The sequence below is a fragment of the Rosa rugosa genome, chromosome 2, assembly GCF_958449725.1.
Source record: "Rosa rugosa chromosome 2, drRosRugo1.1, whole genome shotgun sequence".
In the NCBI taxonomy this organism is placed as follows: Eukaryota; Viridiplantae; Streptophyta; class Magnoliopsida; order Rosales; family Rosaceae; genus Rosa; species Rosa rugosa.
The window spans coordinates 6504165-6511145 of NC_084821.1; the positions used below are offsets into that span (position 1 = coordinate 6504165).

At 36.2% G+C, this 6981-nt stretch overlaps 1 pseudogene; it reads left to right on the forward strand.

The window, feature by feature from the left end:
* The first annotated feature begins 4310 nt into the window (after positions 1-4310).
* On the forward strand, positions 4311-6981 carry LOC133734529 (peptidyl-prolyl cis-trans isomerase FKBP16-1, chloroplastic-like; annotated as a pseudogene).

Consider the following 6981-nt stretch of genomic DNA (forward strand, 5'->3'; position numbering starts at 1 on the left):
AACTGAAAATGAGACGAGTTGCGTGGGCTTTGGGCTACCAAGATGAAGAGTTGATTATGTGTGGGAGGGTACACCAACAGATATCTCTCAACCAATCATACACTGACAGCATTTTTATTTTAATAATTAAGCAAAATTGTGGGAAGGGATGGTTAAATTGTTGAATTACACATAATGCCCAGATTTATTAAAACTCTATATATTATAATCAAACAGATTTAGTAAAAAAAGGACAAAAGAGTAACAAAGTACATAGAAAACCTAATAGCAGGTGTACGTTCTCTCGTGTTCAGCAATTGGAGGAACAAACATTCTCCTATGTTCTCTTTACTTTTCAAAATCTTCTGTTATCGGTGAGCAGAAAACAATTTTTCTCTCCCAATAAATCTTCACTAAAATCGTACACTTTAATCAAGAGAAGTCTCCAAATAGAAAATTAACTTTGAGGGTATCTTGCATCTCTATTAATGAATCTGTTTGTCATAAAATTTATCAATTACATTGTTTTTAAGGATTTTGGGTATTTCAAAGATGATGGTTGTCGAATTCTAGGGATTTGAGTCAGAAGCTTTGAAGCGTCAAATTTTCCAAATACTAGATTGCTAAGGAAGGTTAACTTATGTATTTGGTTATAATGAATGATTTTCCCAAATGTGATTCACTAAAGCTTTTGTACCTTTTAGTTTTATTATATTAGATTTTTTTTTTCCTAAAAATAAAAAAAGATAGTATATCCAAGCTTCAATATAAGCGTTCACATGGATGGTCCAAAACAGAAAAAACTAGCCATTGCGGCAATATGTTGCGAGATTTGTAGTTGCTGATAATCTTTTATGTAATGTTTATTACTTGAGAACTAAATAAATGGAATTGCACTTTTTCAATAGATAATATGTACTTGTGATTCATCCCTTTTTAAGTATCACTATTGAAATTTCAAATAGATAACTACACAAAAATTCTCCTAGTGGGAACACACTATCTTCAATTTCTTCATCCTTTATTAGCAAGGTCCACCCACTATGTGTGTGGAGAGAAGTTAAAGATAGTGGAGAAATTTATAGTACAACTACCACATTTTCTGTTTTTTTTTTATTCTTTTGTTTTCTATTATACAATTTACCATATTATCCCTATTGATTCATTATAATTCATAGTTTTATAATAAATAAAGGTTAAATTGGTCCAAAATTTTAATTTTGGAGAGCAAGCTCTCTTCTCTTAATAATAGTATAGATAGATATATTCTTTTTTTTTTTTTTTCATTTCAAAAAAAAGAAGAAGATATATTCATTTTTTTTCTCTGTTCAAGACCTTATATCAATGGAATTCTACAAAAGTATAGTGCATGTTTTCTCAGGAAGCAATCTAGCTGATACATATATATACTACAAAATCTGATGTGTTGCTAATTCATTTTTTGTACGATCTATAGAGATGTAATTAAAGAGGTAGAACTATGGAAGCCACGTACCTTCATATAGGAAGCCAAGTATTGTTTCAATTCAAAGATAATATTCAAGCGTTTTCAGTTTTATTTCATCTTTATTGATATTTGTACAGATTTACTCATTCATCTTTTCGGTGGAGTGAAGTACCATAGACACGACAGCACTGAGCATCACCCCAGGTGTTGTAGCAAGAAACAGCATGCACCGAGCAGCACCCCAGGTGTTGAAGCAAGACACAGCATGCAGGGGCAAAATGGTCTTTTCGTCCATTACCGGCTCGGCTCCAGTCGGTACTGTTCATAAGCCGATGAACAGTGGCGTTGAGAATTAGTATATAGTAAATATTCAAGCGTTTTCAGTTTTATTTCATCTTTATTGATATTTGTACAGATTTACTCATTCATCTTTTTCTATAGTAATATGGTCAAACCAATAAAAATTGTCGATCTCACTTTGTTTAATACAACTAAAGATCAACTTGTCTATAGAGACTTTCTCTCATAACATAATTTTTTTCTCTTTGTTTCGTCCTTGCATTCCCATGTCTCCTGCAATAAACGAGTTTTTTTTTTTCATTATTGCTATTCGTGAAAAAATTCCAATAAGCAACAAATCAACGAAGAAGCGCTGAAATTGTGTGGTTTTCTTTTGGAAGTCATTGAGCTCTTAATTCATCAAATGCTGAGAAGTAATTCTTGGCTGTCTACCTCTCCGATATTTATAAAAGCATAATTTCGTAATAAGAAATAAAAAAATAACTAGAAATAGACACCGACGTGGAGCCGTTTATTTAAGCTTGACAATAAAGTCATGATGATTGTGGTTTATTGCATACTAGCTTTTTACCCATGCTGTCGCGCATCTGCACGGACTCACAAAGTCACGTAAAAAAAACAATAATCAATTCATCCACTTGTTTTTAGACGTGGGAATTTGGAATGGATATAGTTATTTATCATATACTTCTCCTGGGTAGGGGTTTGTCGGAGTCAGGCTCGGTTAGTCAGAGTCCCTCCGATCTGAGAGGGGACTGGGTGTGGCGGAGCAATTGCGCAGTCCCGGGTCGAACCAAGATCCGCGCCACGGAGGGCGGCGTCTGTGAATGTGTTTGGCGGCGAGGTGACCAGGGTGGGATCGATCTGGGCGAGATCTGCGTTCCGGTTGGGATACCCTTTCTGCGACGAAGGACGGTGGAGCAGAGATCAAGGCTGAGGTCAGGGATGGCATGGGTGCCAAGAGTGATTTTGGGTGCCCATAGCAGGCTGTGGATATGGGCCTTTGCTCTGTTGGACTGCCAAAGGGTGTTGGAGTGGGTCTTCATTCATAGGGCTTTGAAAATGGTGTATGAGCCCATAGTGGTTCGGGTTCGCATTTGGGATCCCGGCGACGCTCTATGGATCTTACATTGTTATGAGTTTTGGATCTGCTGCTTTGGTTCCTTAGGTAGAAGATTGCTCTCTATTCAGCGCATTTTTTTGCGTGGAGTAGGCAAGATCGGTCACACTACCGGCGGTCACCTTGATAGAAGGTTACCCTCTATTCGACGCATATCTTTGCGTGGAAGTATGGTAGACCATACTATTGGTACCGTTTTACATAGCCCGGACTCTGTCTGGTGCCTCATCAAATGCTTAATTGCATCCCTTCGTACCCGTGCTAGGTTTTATTTCCGATGCTTTGTTGCATCTAGTATTTTTCTTACTATTTTATATTTTGATGTAGTTTCTACATCTATCCGTTGTAATCTTTATTCTGTTTATTATTAATAAAATTGAGTTGACAGTTTCTCAAAAAAAGAAAAAAAAAAAGAAAAAAAAAAGACACCGACGTGGAGCCGTTTATTTAAGCTTGACAATAAAGTCATGATGATTGTGGTTTATTGCATACTAGCTTTTTACCCATGCTGTCGCGCATCTGCACGGACTCACAAAGTCACGTAAAAAAAACAATAATCAATTCATCCACTTGTTTTTAGACGTGGGAATTTGGAATGGATACAGTTATTTATCATATACTTCTCCTACTGGCTACTACCCATCTCTTTATTGATTTCTTTTGTTTATTTATTTTGCTTATTACTATAATAATCCTTGTGTTTATTTGTTTCAATTAACTTAATATGAGTAATTAAGGTAGTATAAACTTTGGTGAAACTTTTGAGGGCTTCGCTTTTATAGTAGTAGAATATCATCAATCTTCTTTTTCCATGCCAGGTTAGGGTGGCTGAGTTGGTCATCTTTATGGTATCTTGTATTCCTGTAATGTTTGATCAATATCTTGGACTGAGTCCATAATTCAGGGGAGTCTGGCTAGGTTTAGACCGTTTAGTGAAGGAGACTAAATCATCATCAAGTTATTCAGCATCTCACAAGGAATTTAATAAGTTTGAAGTTTGAACTGTGAAGTGTGCTCATAGTCATTGTCCCTATTTTTTTTTCTTCTCTTGATATGTATGTGTCGATGTCACAGTAATTAGGATCACAGACACGGGATGGTCATGAACCATAGTTTAATTACTCTTTCAAAGGGATTAACATCACATTATCTCTAGTGAAAAAATGCCCCACTCAACAAGAAGGTGGATAGCAAAACCACAGATTTGCAGTCCTAAAACACAGGGAAAGCCCAATAATCCCCTATCCGCTAAACTAACCAAACCCAAAACCATCACCGCCATTCTTCAATAGGAAATCATTCAGCTTTTTGCTTAATTCTTCATGAATCATTTGTACCCGTTGACTGACTTGACTCGAAGACCCTGCCCTCCGGGTCGGGTGACTCGGGTCCAAAACCAATGGCTCATGGAGTGTTCCATGCACACTGGAACACATAGCATAACTCTCCCTCCCTTCCCAAGCCTCCACATTTTAGGTCCCTCCAGGTTTATCCATTTATCTCCAAATTCTTCAACTCCCATTAGGCAAATGGAAACTCTCTCCTTTCCAAGCTTGCTTCAACTCCCATGTTCTCCAAAAAATCCAAGGTAAATTCTTCTATCAACTTTCAAATGCATTCAATATAGTAAACCAAATTACATTGATCACCCATGAAAGATTTCTTATAGAATTGCATAACAATGTGCTCAAGACCCAAATTGATTCCCAGTGTTCTGATTCAGGCTAAAGATTCAATTTTGGGTGATTGAAATTTATGTTTTCCACTTGACTATGTTCTTCCACTTGACTATGTTCTGTCATATATTTTCAGTTACTATGTTCTGTCATATATTTTCATTTTCATATATTTTCAGTTACTGTGTGAAGACTATTGATTATGTTACTGTGTGTAAATTCTTCTATTGACTTACATATGCATTGAAACTTGTAAATCCAATTTTTGCTTCTCATACTCTCATATTGATCATAATGCAACTTTGGGTCTTTACCAAATTGCTGCTCAGTGTTCTGATTGGAGCTATACAGACAATTTTGGGTGATTGAGATTTATGTCATCGTCATCTTTTATATTCCTTACATATTGGTTTCAATGCTGGGAGATAATATTGATTATGTTATTGTGTGTAAACCAGAAATGCAGATAAAGAGCTTGCCAAGAACACTATGGCTGCTAAGAATTTGCATGAAAGATTTCCCAAAAGATTACCAAGGAGGCTGCTTTTGCAGTTTATGACTTTATGGGGTTCTTCCCAATCCTATCGCATCCTGTTTTAGCTGCACCAATGCCGGAGATGAAGGATCCTGAAGTGATTCGGTAAGGTTCTGTATGTGGGCTTTTGTTTGCTTCTGTTTTGGTTTTGATTTTTGCTTTCAAATTTAAGCTCAAAGTTGAGAGCCTGATGGTGATGTTGAGGATGAGCTTCATATTTAAAATATGTATGTCTCATATGTAATTTTTTTTTTTTGGAAATTTGAAGCTTCCAGGACCTTAAAGCTTCCCAGTGGTGTGAGGATCCAAGGTACAGAATTTATAAGATTCCACATAATGCTTACTCAGGAAGGATTTGCCTGTAATTCCACATAATGATTGGTATTCTAAGATTCCACAAAAGATATGTGATGTGCTATTTCCATGAGCGTAGCTGTTGGTAATTTGAGCTCAAAATTTTGAAAACCCGGTATGTGGAATCAAATCACATTCCCATTTCATAGAATTGCATCGTTTGTCCCAGCAACAAGGTCCCTTGGACTTGTGTGATTAAGTCAATTTAATCTTGAGTGACATTAATCCAGGGTTTCCTTTTCCTAGAGATTGTTGGAGGGCAAGGACCAGCAGCCACCGAAGGAGATTTGGTTGAAATTAACTACGTATGCCATCGCACAAATGGCTATTTTGTTCATAGGTAGATAACTAAATCCTGTAGATTGTGTTCCATTTGTAAGCAATGTCATTTGGAATTTTCTTCTTTCTAGCTCTTCAATGTTTCTCACTACCAATCTGTTCTGATGTAGCACTGTTGATCAATTTAGTGGAGAAAGCGCACACCTGTGGTACTTCCTTTGGACAAAAATCAGGTTATATTTTGTCTCATTGTAGCATATGAATTCTTGAGAATGTTAGCACTCCAGACTTCATTTGAATACGCCATCAAGTCTTACATAATTCCTATTCAGATTATAAAAGGCTTGGAGGAGGTTCTGGTTGGCATGAGAATTGGAGGTGTGTTCTAACTCTTAACGCTACAATTATAAGAGCTGCATTATTTACTTGTTTGCTGGTTTCTTACTCTTTTTATAATTAGGAATACAGTAAAAATAAAGTACAGTTTTGATCAAGGATCACTGCGGTTGATCTTTCCTCTTGCCATTACTCTTGTACTGATAGATGTACTTCTTTGTTATTGCTATACTTCCTCTCATTGCTAGGTCAGGCATTGTGTAACAAACTAACAATATGATCATCCGTAATGTATCTTATGTTTGAGATGTCTTCAATTCTGTCCAAAATCGCTTCCATTCTATGAGAGAAAAAGTATAAAAAAAAAAATTAAAAAGTAATTGGCTTGAATTTTTATATATGGCTTTTAAAATATTGTTGATCTGTTGGCATGATGTTATTAGGCCTGAGATACCATCTTTTTGAGTTTTGTTATCACATACATAGTATTGACCAAAAAAGAGTTATTAGATACATACAGAACAAATTACTCATATTCAGCTTACTTTTCAGGAAAAAGGAGAGCATTGATACCTCCTTCTGTGGGATACACAACTGAAAGCTTACAACCAATTCCTGAAGAGGTAAACTTATCAATACTTGATACTTTCCCTCAACTCTTGTTAAATGGTTTCTTCTTGGCGTGCCATTCATTTAGAAACCCTCTTTTTATTTCATTCCCTAGCTTTCCTTATGGCTATGACTGTAGTTGAAGATGTAGTTTCGGTTGCCCACAGATTAAAGTAATCTGCGTTAATTCTGTTGGTTGCAGTTTGGCCCTCGACGCAGCCTCTTGTCTCATGTAAATGAGCCTCTGATATTCGAGGTGCAGCTCTTGAAACTACTTTGAGTTTATGAAGTGTATATGTACTAAAGCACTTATAAAGTGTAAATATATTCAAACTCTTATTGAGTG